The sequence below is a fragment of the Neopelma chrysocephalum genome, unplaced genomic scaffold (genome assembly GCF_003984885.1).
Source record: "Neopelma chrysocephalum unplaced genomic scaffold, ASM398488v2 Primary Assembly neopelma1_323, whole genome shotgun sequence".
Lineage (NCBI taxonomy): Eukaryota > Metazoa > Chordata > Aves > Passeriformes > Pipridae > Neopelma > Neopelma chrysocephalum.
This window is the reverse complement of record NW_020897986.1, coordinates 1,096-20,580: the sequence shown is the minus strand read 5'-3', so window position 1 is coordinate 20,580 and position 19,485 is coordinate 1,096. Positions and strand designations below refer to the sequence as shown.

Here is a 19,485-nt window from a genome sequence, read left to right as displayed (position 1 = left end):
AAAGGTTTGTTAACATACACTGCAGCACTACCACATAGTACATTCAGGATCCTGATATTGTGATACTGGAAAACACTCCTCATTAAACACAGATGCAAAGATGAAAAAATTCGAAGTCCACACCATTTGCTGTAAAAGTGCCATTAAATATGATAAAATTTAAGGTAAGTTCTAAAATGCAATGCTTAGAGGTGATTTATATCAAGATTTCTTATTTTAATAAAAACTACAGTTGTATGTTAAATCTGCAAAAGGCTGGTAAAGGAATTACAAAATGCTACTGTCTTAACAGGTAGTTTGCAAAGCCTCATCGTTTTTCTGGGCTAGAACTGCAAAGGCATTTACAGTGAAGAAAGGATCAAGAACCACAAAAATTCAATTAAGCACTGCAGGTGAAAGTCATTGTTAGTGGTAATTGTTAACAAGTTCTCTCCCCTGAAAACCCTTTACACCACTGTTTTTCTAATAGAACAGAGGGGTTTATTTATACTGGGATTTTTTGGCAACTTTAATTCTGAAATATCCATATTCTGTAACTAAAGGAATGTTCACTATCTGTTTTGTGGAAACAAAACTTTCACCAATAAGTGGTCAAACTCCTTAAGATATCTAAGCTTACAAGTCTTCCTGCTACACCTTTTGATGTTTAATTGTAGCTGCACGCACTGAAACACCGATATCAGATTTTAGCCCAAAATTCACCTCCAGAATTTCTTGATAATTTATATTTTTTGACACCTTGCGTAACTACCCATATTTATATTATTTATACACCCCAAAAGACTATGACCCAATAATTACATATCGTGTGATTCTGCATAAGATCTGGGTTTGGGGGTTTTGTTTGTGCTTTTTGTTTGTTTGGGTTTGTTGCAATTATAGCTTCAGGAAGGAATAGTCAACAAAGGTTAAAAAAAATCTCAAAATATAAATAATATTTTAATAATGAGGAAAATATGAAAGAATAGTAGGATCCCACTTTTGGGAACAAAATGATCAGGTTGGCTCTAAACACTCAGACCCTTATTTAGCTACAAAGAGTTGTTCCAAAACCTGTTTGGATTTCTTAAGAGAGCTCTGCACAGTAGCTTTTGTTCACATCGGATCATCATCCTCAATGTGAGGAATGAAACAACAAAAGCACTGTTGGAGCCAATTTGGACACTGGGAGGTTTGCTAGAGAACAGAGGAAAGGAGTTGGTTGCCAGTAGTTGCTTTGTATGGAAAATATACTACTGGACTTAAAGTCCTTAAAAACTTTGGAGCCCTGTATCAGACTCATGACAGTTATTTCAGATTTTTAAACATTGGGATCATATTTCCTAATATCAATTGTACTTGTAATCAAAGGAAACTTCTGGTCAGAGCTCTCCTCAGGTAGTCTGACAGCAAGTGTCTGCTCTAACTCATTATAGAAAATCCCAATACTTTATGAATGAAAGCTGATGTTGCAGAACAAGCCTGCACAATCTTTATTAATTAACTAACAAGATAGCATGTTCTTTCATGTGTTCAAAATCCATATTTAGGGGTTTTTTTCCTACTTCAGGAAAAAAAGGATGAGTAAGAGAAAATTTTTGCCCTGCTGCCCTGTGAGAAATTGTTAAACTTGTGACATTATCATCAGAACCGTTTTTGGAGGACAGAACAAAACTAGCAAGTCAACTTTAGGATGTGTGGTGGGTTCATTTTATAACATTAATCTGCTTTTTATATCCATTACTCTCAAATATCTTCACAAAAGCCAAAAGGGAACATTGGGGCGTATGATTATGTCTTACTTGCCCTGACACATCCCAAGTCTGGATTGCACCCATCCCTTTATTTCGCTAGCACATCGTACGCGTGGCAGCGAACGAAAGAGCGCTGACAGTGCCAGGGGGTTGCCTTCCCAATCTGTTCTCCAAGAAGTCAACATATGCATACGTGCACCGAGAGTTGTTCCAGGTTTTAACAAGATCTCAAATCACCACCCTGCCACAATCTTGGCACATCCAAGAGGTTCCTTGGTTCTCTCCCTCACCGTTTCAGGAGAAACGGCTGAACGCTTTTTTCGCTCCAAGCCGTTAGTTACAAATTCATTTCTGCAGAGTAATCTGCCAGCATTACCCCTCACAATTTGCATTGCCATAAAAGACTCATGAATTAAAAAATCTTTCTTTCAAACTTCTTTGATCTGTTCCTTTCTAGTATCTGAAGTTGCTTTACAATTTCTTTTTTGAACAGAAAGGTTGAATTCATAATCATACTCGTACTTCAGGTATTAATGACCACTTTAAGACACCACAAGCTCTCTCCAAGGAAGGAAAAGCATTGGAATTATCTTTGTAGACCTCCACACTCCCTCCAAATGACTTCTCACAAGAGTTTCACTATGTGATTCAGACAAGTTTTATGCTTATGGTTGAATGTCCCTGGGGTGATATCCTACAAGATTAAAAATTGTGTATGTCTGTGTTACAAGTTCAAGGTAAATCTCCCAGCTGAAGAAAACAGCTGTAGTTCTGTGAATGAATGGCTGTTTTCAGCTTTACAGCAGCAGGACATCTTGCCCTTGCTGTGCCTGATTTTAAAACTGGAAAGAGAAATTGGAAATCCAAATGGCACTCAAACTCCAACATGGGTTTTCTATTTAGATTTAACAGAGCATATCTTGATTTCATATATATTTTTGCCATTTTATGAAAAGGCATTTTTAAGACTTAAAAAGCATCATTCCTGTCCAGAAGTAGAAAGTGTTATGTTTTATTCTTGCTGAATTATATCCAGTAAGCTTTATAAGACGTGCCAAATTAATAATATAATGAAGAGGAAATTGAAAAATACATTCACTGCTTATCTTTTTAAAAATCCACAAGCAGCCTTAGAGAGATTATTGCTCACCAGCTCCCTCATGGTCTTGGGCACATCAGTTGGGACTTATTTTTCCAGAAATGGACCCATAGCTGTGCAAAATGAGAAGGAGCTCTGATGCTTGATCCATTTTCATTGAAGTTGCTCAATCTCCTCACAGGTAATTTTTTTAAATGATTGCTTAAATATTAACACATAAAATTCCTTATTACTGGAGACATTAAAATTTGCATAGATGGCACACATATCAGATCCTGGTGCAGTTTTGTTAACTGCACAAACAAAAAATATCAACTTCAAACTCCTCTCCTTATTTTTGTTCTATTCTTCACAGAATGTGTAGATTAAAGATGCAGTTTTGCAGACTTCTGTTTATAAAAAGATTTTCCTCTCTTTTTTCTTATTTTCGTTCTTTTTTTTTTTTTGTAGAGAAAGAAGATTAAGATAGAAAAGGAAAGCATGAAAAAAATGGAAATAATTACTGCCAACAGGATCATGCTATTTCTCACCAGAGAAAGTTGCAGTCACAAAATGAGAAACAAGTCAGAATTAAAAGAGCAGGGTAAGAAACATTAAGGTAATGAAAGCACCTGAAAATTAAACAATTAGTTTTAAGAAAGGAACTGAAGATGCGTGTTTGAAATATATTATACTCAGGAATAATTGTGTCTCTAAAAGTGAGAGGTGCAAAGGAATGAGTGAGAAAACTGATGCTAAAAAACCAAAAAGTGGACATGTAATGTGAAGTGAAAAGTCCCAAGTGAGATGAAACTAAAAGTATTGATAGAGAGACGAGAAAAATTACTTCTGTGCAAAGGTCAGGAAAAAGGTTAGAAATTACAGCAGAGAGGAAGATTGTTTCAAGTAAAACAAAAACAAAAGGCAGAGAAAAATATTGTCTGGTCATGAAGCAGAATGAGAATAACAGACCTTGTGAAACTTTGAAATGTATGAACTACACAGAAAGCAAGGAATCAACTTTGGTGCCAAAATGTGAATACAAGATTAGGAATCAAATTCCTAATCATAAGATGATGAGTTCTAGAGAGTCTTTTTTTCTTTTTTTAGACTCGTTTTGCACCCTTTACCCCAGGTTGGAACTAGCTAAAGGCAGTGGTATGGGAACATCTGTCTCAAGGGGCTAAACTCTGCATTTGTGTAACTGAAGATTCACTTTCCTCAAGCTGAGTGCTGTAACTCTTGCAGGACTTCAGTTCTGCTTAGTTGTATCACGCTGTAGGATATCCTTGAGGAGGTACTGGAAACATGCACAACAACATGCTTTCCTGTTTTCTTTTCCCCTGAAATATCAGATACTGATTGTTGCCAAAACAAGACATCAAACAAGTGATTTTGATCTGACTCAGTATGGCAATTTCTATAAATCTTATGAAGGGCAGAAAAGCATAACAGTTCCCTCCCAGATCTCCCAAATCATCTGTGTTTTGTTTTTCCCAGCAAAGCAAAGGAGTTCAGAAGAAAAGCATATTGAAATCAAAAGTAGAAAAGTGGGAAACAAGGTTTTATAAAAATAACAGTTGCCACATTTAGTTTCGCTGTAACAAATACTATTAACAAAGAGGACATGCCAAAAACGCACTGTGAGTTTTGAGGATGACAAGACGTCTATAAATAAACAAAACCTATTTGTACTTCTTTGAAAGGTCCTCACTATTTCCTTCCTGAGGTAAATGAACAAGTCAATCATATCCTGCGTGAAAACTGTGTTCTTCCAGAAATGAAGGAAAAAGATATAAACCCCTCAGCATTTGTTACATCATTTAGTTAAATTAGTCAGAGGACAAGGACAAGTCACTCTCAAGAAGAATAAGATGTCAACATTTGGAATAAATTTCATTCAACTTACTGTGATCATCCTTGAATTCTGAAGATTTATGTTCTCCTTGAGTCTTTATAAACAGAATTAAAAAGGGGGCATAAATATACAGAGACACAGAGTTCCTTAACCTTAAGTGACTCCAGTTTTTGTCTGGTTTTGACAGTGCTATCCCAGAATACACTTTCTATTTTTACAACCATTTTATTTCTAAAATAACACCAAGTTTTGTCAATAGAAGTGAGCTGCAACAATTGGCACCTCATACCAGGCATTCCATAGAGCCACAACGAGCACCCAGCTCAACTGTGTCCTAGCAAAATTCATCTTCTCTTTCCATTGTCATTTATTTTATCAGAGGCAACTTCCAGAGTTTGTGCATTTTTCAAGACAGTCCTTTTTAGGAAACCCACAGGTGAATATACTTTGATTGATGTACTTCAGAAATTGCCTTTCTGAAAAATTGGCCAAAATCCAGTGTTTAGTCTGTCAAAATGCCACTGAGTGAAAAAAAAAAACATACATTTTGGCTTGCCAAATCCCATAGGGCAAGAACTTCTATTCATTAATATTTGTCTCTTTAAAGCTACACTAACAAAGCTTGTCTTAGTCAGGATTCTGGAAGAGAAAGAGTGCAGACATTGTATGTCTCATCCTTAGGCAAAAGAAACTCAGACAGTAGCAATCTGGAGCACAGCAACATGAGATTTTGATGTTGGTTCACTTAATATTAGTTGCTTTGTCCAGCACAATGTTGTTGGGATAAAGCAAAGATTGAGTAAATTAATACCTCTACAAGGGTGTTTTCCTTGAGTATTTTATAAACTCTTCTTTCAGAATTGAAAACTTACGAATGGAAAAACAGATAGAAGAAGCTTTGGAGTGTCAAAACCAGAATCTTTGGAATATAAAAGGCAAAGATGTACCAAGATGAGATAAGAAAAACTTGAAGTGTGGACTGACTCAAGTTATTTTAGTCACTTCATGAATTTCTTTCTCAATGCCCAAGTAGGGAAAGCAAAAATCAGTTTTAACCTCTTATTCACTGTCCCAGTACCATGCACAACATGACTGGTCTGTTATTCCTTACCAGAGCAGGAAAAGAATGGGAGAAAAACAAATTAAGCAAAATGGTATTTGACGTACCTACCAGAAGAAAATTTTGCAGATAAATGTGAGAATTTATTTTCTAAAACAATTTACTGCCTTTCTTGTTAGCAACATTTTGAAATAATTAATGTTAGCATCTGACTACAATGTGAGTTTACATAAAGCCCGTGACATTACAGCACAAAACACAAATACAGCAGCAAAATAAGGAAGGCTATTGCTTACTTAAAAGATTTATGATACATTATGTTCTTTAGGATGCTATTTGGAAGTGCTATCTATTTCATTTTGATACACCAAAGAACATACGCATTTTAGAAATAATAATCTTAAATGTTCAAACCTTTAAAACAAAAACCTGAGGCTACTTGATTCCAAAAACTGTACAGTCAGATAGTTTTGACCTGGTTGTAGTGGCTCATGAGATTGGCCCCCCTTCCCCCCCCCGAGGTGGGAGTGCAAAAATGAGAGAGATTGAAAAGACTACTAATGCTTTTGCACACTTAAATACATAATTCCTCAAGATACCACTACCAGTTTATTATCTTACCAGCAAAACAGCATATTTTAGGATTGAGACTAAAAGACAGCCAAATTCTTTCTCACCATGTACTTCTGGAAAAACACACTTGTGTCCTCCAACACCACTCAAAACTCTTTGTATTTATAACATTCAGCTGCCTGCATAGATAACTATATAATTCTCTCCCGTGATGTGCCTTCTAAATTTTACTAAACTTGTGTTTTCAGGAAGTTCTTGTTGATTGTTTGTTGTTTGGTTTTGCTCTTTAAATCAGATTAGTAGATCATGTTACAATACCGATACAAATACTGCACAGGTCTATACAATCTGCTAGAGTTTCTACACATTTCTGTCAGTGTAACAACAAAACAACCCATATTTGGGGTTTCTAACACTGCAAGCAGTAACTTATATACAAATTACTAAATGACATCATTTGTTTTCTCATTGCATATTGTCTATACGCAGCCATCAGAGTTTCTGGTAAAGTCTGTGTTCAAAGATGAAATACAACCAGAGGAACATCCTTTACTTACCAAAGTTATTGATACCTGGCCATCAGCCCATTCTACTTATAAGGCTCACTTCAGACTTGTTTTTTTAAAACTGTGTTGTTACAATTCCATATAGACACGTAACTCAAGACTAAAAATTTAAGAAACCTGAAATAACTCAGTGACTTCCCCATCCACACTGAGTTATCTTGCATCCTCTAATATACTGGAGGCCTGTTTATCAATTTATGCTCCCTATTCAAATAAAAAGGACTTAAGCATGCAGACCTACTTCTTCTAACAGCCAAGATACAAGTATTTCATTGCTGTGTTCAGGCTTTGCAACTGTAAGATACACTGTGCTATAGGAAGACTGCTCAGACTTCAGCCTTGCTCCCATTTTTTGACCTTTGTTACCAAGTCTGCCCTCATCTGCTTTGTAAGTACTGACTTCAGATTTCAAATCAAAGTTTTGGCAGTACCTGTGAGTTCAGCATATTCTTTATGTAGACATACTTCTATTGCTACCGAGGTAATTTGGGGAACAATATCCACTATTATAAATCATTAGTGTCATTACTCAGAGTCGGATGACCTACCCCACTCTCCATTGAAAGTAAGTAGCTCATTAGATGAAGGAAGAGCACAGAAGAGGAATGATGCTTCTGGAAAAATTAAATTTCTATATTCAGTTTAGTTTCCATTTATCCAAGCCATGTGAGCATAGAAGCCATGACCTCCAGGGGCAGAGGTGAATGCCTCAGTATTTTAGGCCTTTCTGCAAACTCTGAATTATTCATTAGCTATAGGCTCATTCTGTGTATTATTAATGAAATTTTGCTACAAAGGGTAATGCCAAAGAGAGACAGATCTTCCAGTGTAGCTCATCTTTAGGCTGAGTAGCAAAAAAAATGACCCTTGCCAGTACTAAAGACCAAGGACATACTTCACAAATTTGAGTCCCAGTCTCCATCCCTATATGAAAAAATATGTTCTTTCCTGTTTCTCTCCACCTGCAAGCACCACAAAAGATGCCCCCAAAATGTCCTCAGTAAGAAAACTCCATAAAAGGCAAATAATAATTGTTTTTCTAGCTTTGTACTATTCTACCAGAAGTCACAGAGTCAAACCCATGTGATTTTTCATCTGTCTCATTTCAGGATGGTTTGAGTGCTGCACTCTGACTCAACCAATACTGGTTATGCTATGCCTTACTTATGGTTTGGGTTTTTTTTCTTTTAATATATATTTTTAAGAAGTTTCTTTATCCTTGATCAAGAGTTACGAGAACAAAACCATCTCTAGGAACATGTAGGAGAACTTACGTGAGTATGATTTGTCTTACAGTCCTAAGACAAAGACTAAGAGATAAAGGTCATTATTGTAGGTTGAATGTTTTCAGTCATTTCCAGACTAACAAGAGATGAAGTAGAATAGCATATATCAGAGATAATAAGCTTTAAATCTGCACAAATATTTACATCTGCAATATTCAGATGAGCTTTGCTGCCTCTGAGAACTCTGAATAGCAAATACACCAGGTCCTGGAGAAAATTCTACTCTGGCCAATACAACTGAGAAATGGTTCTATACTTCTATACTATTTTCCATTGATGAAGACAAACTGCTGTGGCTGTGACACTGGCATTCATGCTATACATTGTACTGGAAATTCTTCCTTTAAGTAGCTTAAAAATCAAAATTAGCTTGATTTTCTTAAAGATTGCTTGGCACCTCTAAAAACTTACCAATCCCACATTTAGACGTACCAATCTGCTATGTCTAAAGTATCACTGCTCCATTCAAACTTTCACCCAGAGTCCAGGTAATCCGAGTGTTATGGAAGCCAACACCGGTCACTGATCTGTTCCTGGGACATTCATCAACCAACCTCAGTCATGCATCTCATCTCTTAAACCAATATCTCAATATCATTCTGCAAGTGATAAATCCCTAAAGATTTCAGTAATGCTCCTCAAAGAAAAAAAATTCTGTACTCTCTACACAGAACGTTAACTTACCAACACTGCAGTTCTTATTCTAGTATTATTATTCTGCAATACATTTTGACACATGTGCAGATGCCCAAACAATACGCCTCAGGATTGGTACTTGCATCAGAATTGAAAACGGAGATACAGAAAGTTAATCTTATTTATAATTATATTCTTTCTCCTTTTAAAAGAGATAAGTAGGAAAGTAATTTAACATCTACATCTTATTGCAACGGGTTTGTGTTAAAGCAGGAGCAAAATAAATATATGATTAATATTTTTCTGTCCCAACAGCATTTCCACTTTTCATTCTGAGAACATCAGAGGTAATTTCAGGATACCATTTTACTTTTTCAGAGTGTTCACTTTTTTATAGCTGTACTGTTAGGTCATATGTTTAAAATTTACACATCAGTCACACTCACAACTACATGAATAGTGTTTATTAAGTGAAATCTCTCTATACTGAATTCTCTGCTTTATGTACCAAAAAAAAAAAAACTACATTACAAGCACAACATAATAAATTTTAAGCAATAAACCTCTCAAAAGAAACAGTATTGTGAACAGCAAATTGAACAGAAGAAAAAGGATGTCTTCTCTTTTGCGGCTTTTCTGTAGGTTAACACTGAGTGTTTCATGTTTTCATAGCTTATGTACCTTCTACTATCATTTGTTGGTGATACAAATAATTTTAGGTGAGTGCATTAAATTCTTTTATAGAAAAAAAATTGAAGATTTAAAATTAATTGAGCCTAAATGTAAGATTCCCAAGGTTGCAATTGTAGAGGTGGGCTCCTATGGGGCAGAGAAACCAACACTAGCAAACCTCAGGACAGCACCCTGATGTAGGATGCTGGTCACTAAAGATTTTCATACTGTTATTACTATTTGCAAAAAAAAAAAACCTGAGCAAAAATTCAGTATATTTCCATAGCTCAAATTTTTTCTTTTGCCTGTGAAACAGCATTGTTGGGAAATAGTCTGCTCAAAGAAATAGGATCCATCATTGTACTATAACCAAGATCTGTTTATTTTTATCAACAGCCATGGCTGAGCAAGTAGAAGTTCCTTTTAGGAAAAGACATGTGGATGCCAAATAAAACTTGTTGACAATGCTCCATTCAGACTTCAGTCAACACAGCACAACACTGGAAACCACACAGGGCTTGCTAAAAGACTGGTAAAATACATATATCAAGGAAAATTTTAGAAGCAAATGATGAGGTGGCATTTCCTTTAAATGATCATTCATTAAAAAAAACCCAAACACCAAGACAATGTATCAGCATTTATTTGATTCTTCCCAAGATGCAAAAACATAAACCAAGGAAATCTTCAAACTCCGACAAAATATTTGTCCGAGATGTTTGCTAGCACTGTTTCTGCTTCAAGAGTATTAAACAACAAGTGTTTGCAACAAATAAAAGACAAAATGATTTTTAAAATAAAATTATTATTTTTCTGAATGGAAAAAACCAAGCAAGGGGATTTGGGTTTCTATTATCTCCTTTGTGCAGAACTCTGAATGGTTTAGTTCCACAAATATGCTGCTCCTGATGAAAGTTTAATTTATCCTTGATCAACCATGTAGGCTGAAAAGGTTACTTTGATATTTAGGGAACACAGCAGAGCAAATCACCTAGCACATGCATAAATTCTTGAATGACACTTCTATGGGGTAGGAGAGGTATTTTAAAAGTTATGTTATCCATTCCCAGGGGAACAGACAGGCACCTGATTCCTGATCTTGCAAATCTGTTGACATGCAAGAGAAACTTTCAAAAGTGCATCTACTGAGAAAATTCTGTTTTACAAAATTTACTGAGGGTTTTATGGGAAGTGAAATTAGAAAATTTCCATTATGGAATGTAGAAGTCAACTGCTTTCCTTGCAAAAAAAACATCCCAAACATTTGGCTATTTTAATGTGTAAGAACTGAATTTTTAAGTGAAAAATGTTTCAAAAGTTTGCTGCAGAATTCAAAATATTAGCTTTATTCATATATTCACATACTTTAGCCAGCTTGAAAGGTGCAGACTTCCACTGCAGGTTGGTTGTCCTGTCATAGGATAAAGTGTCAATCACATTCAGATATTCTCCATTTGTCTTGTCTATGCTTTGTTCCAAGGGCCATAAACAAGTAGGAACATGATCAAAATCAAATTATTCCTTTGGGGTTGTGCAAGTCAAAATACAGAAATCAGAGCTGCCATCCTCAGAAGGTATTTCTGAGGGGAATAACCATCCAATACTTAAAAAGACTTGAAGAGATTAACAGAGATCCCATTGAATAACTGCAGATGTGTCCCCTTATTTATATTAGACAATCCAAGGCAGCTACATTCTGTATTTTTCATGAATATGACATTTTGGAGAAATTAAAGTTTCATGATGCTCACAAAAATCAATTTTTGTGGAGCTATTGTATCTGTACATAACACCTGCCATGAAATAAAACCAAGCAGTATGCAGTTACCTCTTTACAAACCCTGATGTGATAAAAACCCAGAATAAAACAGTAGAAGAGCCACAGTGCTGAGCACTAGAGAGCACAGCTTATAGACACACTTTGCCAAGTCTCACATCAGAGAAGCAGTTGGGGCTGCTCTGACTTACACAAAAACTGTCTCCTATAGAAAGCTCATCTTCAGGTAATGCCTGTCCCTCCTGGATTTTTTTTTCTGGCAGTATCCCATGGGCTAGAGGGTTCAGGACACACTGATTTATTTTTTTTTTAAACAAACATATGTTCTACCCATTATCTGAAGTAAAAATTAGTTCATATATTGCATGCATGTGACAGCAGCAAATCTTATGTTTTCTTGTTGGGTCTTACAGTTTACTTGCAACAAGTTACATGAGTAACTAGACAGAGATTTGAAGAAATAGGTTACATAAATGCATGCTTACCAGCTGGAGCAGAACATGAGCAGTGAAGCTGAAAACCGTGATGACCAGCACATGATTCACTGAATTTGCATTCCTTAAAGTCTGGCTTGGAATACTTTTTGCTCTCAATCTCATCTGAAGAAATCTTATCCAGTTCAATTACCACAGCTGACATTGTGACAGTCTCAGCAGATCTCAAGAACAAAACTGAACAAATCAAGAAGCCACTTAAGTTCAGTTTCCTCAAACTTGCAGTCTGTAAATAATTTCCTATCCCAAAACAAAAAAATAAAATAAAAATCCACAAAATGTAGCAGTGAAAAATATTTGGTTTTTTTTTAAATCAGTGACTGAGAAACTGTATTTCCATGAAGCTGCTCTTCCAGCTCTGCACCGTTTGATAAATATTGCAGCTCTTCTCTGAAGTAGAAAGCTAGTACTTCAGAAAGTTTTTCTGTTCTTGCAGTGACAACAGCATTATGACATCTCTGTGTAGCTGCTACAAAACCAGCAAGGATAAGCAGAGGCATTTGTATGCCTGCTAAGTTGTGGACTTGCTAACTTTGTTTTAAGAGTCTAATTCATGTTCTGTTCCCTACTGGTCCATCTGGGAGGAGCTAAGTAATACCCGTGGGATCAAGTGCATCCCAGTCCAGCTTGGCAGCTGTGCCCTGTTGCTTGTGCCACAGCTACGTTTCCTTAGTGAATGCTCGGGTCATTGACTGGGACGTGTGCAGCAAGATAAATTACCAGAAGCTGCATCATTCCTTGAAAACAAGTAAGAAAAGGTTCTCAGTTTCTCCATATGTTATTTTAGATCCCGGGGTCTAAAATGTTTCTTTCTAGGAAAATATTAAGAAGAGGTGATATTAAGGAAAGTCGTTTAGTTTTTTAAGCTTTTTTTTTACTGTTATTATTTTCGTTCCCTTAAATGCAACTAAACCTCAGGAGAACTCAAGACGAGGAAACGATCTGTCTCCCAGCAGACCTCTGAGCATTCTAAGCAGTGCCAAGGGAGTCACCCACTGGCGATGCTGGGAAGTTCGAGGAGCAGCAGGGGAGCTCACGACGGGCACCCTGGCTTGGGAGGCTTGGAAGCACATTGCCAACTTAAAGGAAATTCCTTTAAGAACAGCAGAGGTCATAAAGAATAAATTATCCATTAAAACAGACCATAGGTGAAAAATTGCTAAGCCTGAGTGAGAGAAAAGGTGATATGTGATTTCTCAGCTATTAGTTCGCTATCCCTCTCTTATCTTCTCTTTGCACAGTGGGAAAGAGGAGTAAATAATGCCAAAAACCCCCAAAAATCTGTACAGCCACGCAGTTTTTACTAAACAGTCCCTTGTCCCGCAACAACAAAATTTGGACAATTCCAAAATCCCTGAGCTCAGCTTGAAAAGAAGTGAATTCTGAGGGCTGTCCTGGCTAACATGGGTCAGGTTTAAACTGATGGTGGTATCCTCAACAATCTCAATACAGGCATGGAGCAGGTGGAGATCCCATGGGCTTGCACTTGAAACACATCCTCAAACAGGGCCCACTTATATAAAAAAAAATAAAAAGAATTCAGTATACCAGTGGGATACTTCTCGAAGAGCTGATTTCTAGATGGATTATGATCACAGCAAGGAACCCAGGTAAAAGGGCTACTACTATTAAGTAGAGAAACATGGAAATAGGACTGAAAAAAAAAATCAATCACAGGAGAGGCCAGAAATATGTGGTCGTTGTCTTGTTTTCATTTCACCTCAATTCATGCATATCAGGGGCATGAAAAAGCTTGACAGAAGTGTCACAACACTTAATAAAACTTTAGAAATGGTTATATAACAGGGAAAACAAACAAATGCGTCATTTGGAAGGCAAACCCAGCATGGCTTACACCAAGAAAGGGAAAAGAGAAAAGAAATATCACACCCTCAGTGACCACAGAGAGAACACAGCGCAGCTGCTGCTTCAGGCACCAGCCCTTATGTACCCTGAAATGGAACAAAGTCATCCAACCCTTTTACCTTTTCCAGGGAACTTCCTGGGGTAACAGGTCACCCAAAGGGACCGTAAGGCATGTGAGGATGGCCAGGATCCATAGTTTCTGTAAAATATAAAACTAAAAGGTGACCATATCATACTCTCAACTCAAATTTATTTGCAGGATCGTATTCCCATTTTCCTTGTCTGGATTTAATCCCTGATACCATATTATCTGTTCCAGTGGCAATGATTTCAGCTGCCTCGGGTGGACCATTGAGTTTTTGGACCCAGACTTTAGCTCCACCATTCCCTTAGTTGGTAGATCCAAACCATTGGTTCCCTCCAACTGTAGCTGTTTGTGGAGCCTCCCCCTTATTTGTGTTTTCAACGTGGGCAAAATTAACACTCGGGCAATCTGGTCTTGTGGCTTAATTAAAATGTCTTGATCTCTTCTATTTAACGAAAATCACCTTGATTTCCCCATTATAATCTGAATCAATCACTCTGATTATGGAATACCTTTAATTGCTAAACTGGACCTTGGGGCTATCAAACCAAAATAGCCAGAAGGAACACATGTTTCAATACCAGTATCAATGGCAGGTGTTCCAGTCTGTACCTTTGCAAAGCATACAGATCTAATCCTGCAGTGTCTGGAGTTGCTTGATAAGGTGCTAAAGCTCCGTCCTTCATTTCTTAATATGGGAGAATTTCTGCTACTCTTAATGGTTTTATTTGAAATATATATGTCCAAACTGATACTTATCATCAGGTAAGTGTAAAGTCAGCTCTTTTAAAATATCAATTCCAGTTATATACTCAGGGACAGGAACAACTATCACTTAATAAGTTTGCTTTGGCAGATTGCCAATTTTCAGCTCAGTTTTTGTCTGTACCACTTCCATCTGTAATCAAAACTTTGCCCTTTAATTTTTTAGGGTTACGTAAATTCAAGAGGCCTCCACTCCAGCATCAACAGGGGCCTTAACCATTGGACAAGGTCTATTTTTACAATAAATTTGAAGCTCCTCATGAGGACAATGGTCTTTTCTTGCCCATCCTTGGGCTGGAGCTTGGCCTGCATCCCATTCGGGTTTTAATTCTGTCAATTGCTCCAACATTTTAACCTCTAGCCCTGGACAGGGCTCAGCATCCTGATCCCATCCCCTCCTGGCCCCTGGAACCACTGACTCACCAACCAGGGGCCCTCCATTTCTAAGTGCTTGGTCCCTTTGGGACTCACAGGGGGAGCAGGAGGTCGAATTGCTCCATCCCTCCTGTCACCTTTTTGGCCTGAGCTTCAATTCTTCACTTTGTAAGCAGGTTTGTTCAACCCACCTGCCCGTGTAATCTCCACATCTCTTTAGTGGGGAGCCCATCAATCTTATCACAGGCCATCCCATCTTCCAACAAAGCAGTAAACATTTCCTTTGGAGAGACTCCATTCTCTTTCACATCACCATTCCTGTTATCACTTCTCCCGCTTGGTTTGGGTCCCCATTCCCTCAAATCTCTTAACTGCTGGATTTTTTCTATGACTTCTCCTATGGGCTTTCCTGCGAAGGAGCAAGATTCAGGATGGGAACAGTTCCAGGTGTGGAGAAAAGCATACAGCAATTGGCAGGACTTTATTATATGGACCTTACAGTTATCATATGGACTTTACTGTTATTATGTGGTTTCATTGTATTCACACTACACAACCTGGTCATGCCCAGGCTTGCCATGAGTTTGCCTGCTCCCTGCTTCCCCCACTCCTCCCCCTTTTGCCCGTGTCCCTATTTGTTCCCCTGCTTGTCTGTGTCCTGCTCCGCCCTATGTTCTGGCCCTTTCCCCTCCAGAGCTGATGAAAAACCTCGTGTGCGCTGGAATAAAGACTCTACCTGCATCCCACCTTTGTGTCCCTGACCCGTGCTGTGTCGCGGCCCCGTTCCCCTCCCCCCTTTCGGACCGCGGCGTATGGCTCCCAACGTGTGGCGAAGGTAGAGGTTTTTATCTTACAAAACCTCCCACATGCCACAAGGGCTCAGACGACGCGGAGAGAAGCGTTTTCATCCCGCTGGTCCTTCCCGGCTGAACTCCAGAATCATGGCAAGACGGCCACCGCACTGGAAAACGGTGAGCACCGGGAAAAACCTCTCATCCCATCTCCCACCCTTACAAAATTTTTGAAATCAACTGCAGACTAACGGAAGCCTAAGTAACTCCAAAAATATGGGCCTCTTGCTATCTAACCCTCAAAAATTTGTGTACCGCAAGCTTAAAGACTTTATTTTGGAAAAAGGACACCCCTTAGACAAAAAATCTGCAAAAGCCCTTGCTAAATGGCTTGAAAAGGGAGGGGAAGCAGTCTCCGACAGCATGTCTCTCTCTAAAAGACTGGGAGAAAATTGGATACAATATCTGGAAAGCGAAAGAGAGGGGAGACAAAACTGCTGTTGAAGCATTAATAGCCTGGAGGTTGGTTCTGATGATGCTACAACAATGGGCAGGGCACATCTCCAGGATGAAGGACCACCTCCTCCCTAAGATCCTGCTTTATGGTGAACTTGCCACCGGCTGCCGCAAGAGAGGAGCCCCGAAGAAAAGATACAAGGACTCCCTGAAACAACATCTCAGCCTCGGGCATATTGATCACCATAACTGGTCTACTCTGGCCTCTAATCGGGAGGCCTGGAGACAGACCATTTATAATGCTGCTGATGCTTTTGAGAAAGCACGCAGGATCACCCTTGAGGAGAAAAGACAATGCAGAAAGAATCGAGCCTTGCAGGATATACCATCTAAGGAGTCTTTCTGCTGTGTCTTTTGCAACCGGACTTGCCTTTCTCGTATTGGCCTTTTTAGCCACCAACGCGCTTGCAAGAAACGTGGGTAGAGCCCTTCCCAAATCTTCGTTCGTGAAGCCTAGCCATGACAACACCAAATAACCAGTTCAAATGAAAATCTCCCAAGAATCCGAGCAAAAAATCCAAAAATCCAAGCCCAAATCCCCGGAAAAGGACAAGCCCCGAAGGTCCCGGGACAGCGGGGGGGGGGAGTGAGAGTGCGGACGGCGAGAGGGAGAAACAAAGCGCGGAATACCAGCGATTTTTGCATCGTGGCGTCGGTGAGCCGGGCGGTGGTGTGCGGGCGCGCACGGGGCCGGGGAGCGCGGGGGGCGAACGCGGGACCGGGCGCCGCGTGGAGAAACGGCGCGCAAAGATTTCCACCAGAACGCCCTCTCCCTCCAGTGCTGCCTCTACCCCCGCATCATCGCCCTCCCGGGATAGACGGAAACTAAGGGGCAGCTCCAGGCGCGGCGGGCACGGGAGCCAGGCCCGGCGCGTGGCCCAGAGCGGGGCCAGGGCCTCTTCCGACAATAACATCAGGGGAGATGGCTGCCCGCATGAAACCTTTGTTACCGAAGCCCCCTGCAGCTGCCAGACAGCAAAGACACCCCTGCCCTATAATGGTATTTGGAAAGCCTTAAGGACAGAGGCTGCGCAGGCTAAAGACGCTGAGTTTTTAAAAGCTTTTCCAATTTACCTAGAGGAAAGTCGTACCCCCGAATGGCGTCTGGTGTCTTACCCTATATTGAAAGACATCAAAAAAGCAATTGTGCAATACGGTTTAGGTTCACCCTATACCGTTGGACTTTTTGAATCGTTTTTCCTCGCCTGCCATTTAATACCATAAGATATCAAAGCGGTAATTAATGGACTGTTATCGACTGTGCAGGCATCCGTTTTTGAAGCAGAATGGAAACATCTTATAGTTAAATATGTCAATGAAAAGATGGAGATGCGTTGTATTCCTGTAAGCAATGCTATTGATATGCTGTATGGAGAGGGCAACTATGCGAGCCGACAAGACCAGGCTCTTGTGGATTTAAAATATCTGGACATTACAAAAGAACTGGCAATGGAGGCCTTTAAAAAGGTTGCTGATGCATATGTCCAAACACCCTCATTCACCCTAATTCATCAGGGCCCAACAGAACCATTTGTGGACTTTATAACCCAGCTAAGGGAAGCTATAGCACAGCAAGTCCAGCAAAAGGAAAGCCAAGACATTATGTTTAATAAACTTGTGATTGAAAAGGCTAATGAGGATTGCCAACAAGCCTTAAAAATGCTAAAAGATCCCACACTTCTGGAGATGATAGAAGCTTGTAAGAATGTGGGGTCTGAGTCTCACAAAAGCAAGGCTGATAGCTGCAGCCTTAGCCGTCCACAAACCTGTTTTCACTGTGGTGAGGCAGGACATATAAAAAAGAACTGCCCACAATTAACCACAAAATCTGAACTTCCAAAGACACCATGCAAGCGATGTGGCAAAGGCAGACACTGGACTAAGGATTGCCGCTCCCTCACTAACATCTACGGAGAACTGCTGCCCCCGAAAAAATCACCCGAGTTAAGGAGAAAAGTGACTTTTAATTCAATGCCAGATCTTAAACAGTGCACCTGTGAACTGTCAGGAAACAAGGCAGCAAGCTCCAGGGGTACTGTGTTAACACAAAAACCCCCTCAACTGCGTTCCATCCTGCATAACCCATCCCTTCAGCAGGATCTCGTAGTCCACAGAAGACCACTATCACTAAGCTTTTAGACACCATGGAGCAGTGGCATCTCGGGCTGGAAACAGTTTTTTAAGGAGGGAGGCACTCAGCAGATGCAGCTGTCCAAACTGATTTGGAAGATGCAGATCTGTCCTCCCCCAAGTCCATTTAAACAAACCCTTTTTTAACTTTCTTTGAAATTTTGCTTTCTCTGTTTGTATTGTTATTAACTATTTCTTGTGTCACAGCATGCTGCAAGAAGGACTATCACAACAGACATTTTCAATCAAGTAAGGAAGGGTGAGATGTGAAGGAGCAAGATTCAGGATGGGAACAGTTCCAGGCGTGGAGAAAAGCATACAGCAATTGGCAGGACTTTGTTATATGGACCTTACAGTTATCATATGGACTTTACTGTTATTATGTGGTTTCATTGTATTCACACTACACAACCCGGTCATGCCCAGGCTTGCCATGAGTTTGCCTGCTCCCTGCTTCCCCCACTCCTCCCCCTTTTGCCCGTGTCCCTATTTGTCCCCCTGCTTGTCTGTGTCCTGCTCCGCCCTATGTTCTGGCCCTTTCCCCTCCGGAGCTGATAAAAACCCCCGTGGGCGCTGGAATAAAGACTCTACCTGCATCCCACCTTTGTGTCCCTGACCCGTGCTGTGTCGCGGCCCCGTTCCCCTCCCCCCTTTTGGACCGCGGCACTTTCCTGATTCATTTATCAGTAAACTCATAATCCCACTTTTATATGCACGTGTGGAACAGTCTTAATAATCCTATTTCCAATTGGAGCTGACAATGCATTTTGTAGCAAGGTGTCTGCATCCCCAATAAAAACAGCTCTTCATTCCTTCCTCCTTAACACCCTGAATACAATCCCATGGAGTGAACCAGGGCCACTGCCCTTCAAGGGGGTTTTCTGTTACAACCTTCCAGCACTACAGTCGACAAATGAGCCTCTTGCTCTGTGCCTTGGAAAGCAGAACGTAACATGACAAACTTCTTTCTGTCTGCCGAGTCTAATCTAATCCCAGCCTAACTACCCAGGAGATCAAAGACTCCCCTGGCTTTTGTTTAAATCTATCCATAATATCATTAATTTCAGGCTGAGTGAAATCCTCGACGACATCAGGCCTACCAGGATAACCATCAGGGTCACCTTCCAATTTCCCTCCTATTATTGGCTTTGCTTCAGCAAATACTTCACCATCCAAACTATGATCTCAATCAGCTGAATCCCAAATATCTCCACCTCATTTCTA

The 19,485-nt window shown here is 39.7% G+C and overlaps 2 long non-coding RNA genes across 2 annotated transcripts; one reads left to right on the top strand and one right to left on the bottom strand.

Annotated features, from left to right (window-relative positions):
* The first annotated feature begins 4,050 nt into the window (after positions 1-4,050).
* LOC113978379 lies at positions 4,051-18,337 on the top strand. The gene is made up of 3 exons (XR_003537550.1): positions 4,051-4,079; positions 12,583-12,584; positions 18,226-18,337. It is a non-coding gene; the product is annotated as an uncharacterized LOC113978379 (long non-coding RNA).
* On the bottom strand, positions 4,228-15,767 carry LOC113978381. The gene is made up of 3 exons (XR_003537553.1): positions 15,556-15,767; positions 8,587-8,590; positions 4,228-4,239 (listed from the first exon to the last, which is right to left on the bottom strand). It is a non-coding gene; the product is annotated as an uncharacterized LOC113978381 (long non-coding RNA).
* Positions 18,338-19,485: the final 1,148 nt, after the last annotated feature.